Source organism: Lupinus angustifolius, chromosome LG03, assembly GCF_001865875.1.
Source record: "Lupinus angustifolius cultivar Tanjil chromosome LG03, LupAngTanjil_v1.0, whole genome shotgun sequence".
Lineage (NCBI taxonomy): Eukaryota > Viridiplantae > Streptophyta > Magnoliopsida > Fabales > Fabaceae > Lupinus > Lupinus angustifolius.
Genome location: NC_032011.1, coordinates 3,719 through 4,235, shown reverse-complemented (window position 1 = coordinate 4,235; position 517 = coordinate 3,719).

Below are 517 nucleotides of genomic sequence, written 5' to 3'. Positions count from 1 at the left end.
TCATCCTATCCTCATCCTCCTCCTATTCCTCCTCCTCATCCTGTCCTCATCCTCATCCCCCTCCTCGTCCTTCTCATCCTATCCTCATCCTCATCCTCATCCTGTCCTCGTGTTATCCTCATTCTCTTCCTCATCCTCTTCCTCATCCTCATCCTATCCATGTCCCCTCATTCTATCCTCGCCTTCATCCTCACCCTCATCCTCACCCTCCTCCTATCCTCATCCTAGCCTTGTCCTCATCCTCATCATATCCTCATCCTCTTCCCCATCCTCATCATATCCTCCTCCTGATCATCATCCTCTCTACATCCTCATCCTATCCTCATCCTCATGCTCATGCTCATCCTCATCCTCGTCCTATCCTCATCCTCATCCTCCTCATCCTCATCGTCATCCTCGTCGTCATCGTCATCGTCATCCTCATCCTATCCTCCTCTTCGTCCTCACCCTCATCCTTTGCTCATCCTCATCCAATCCACCTTCTAATCCTCATCCTCTTCCTCATCCTCATCCTAAT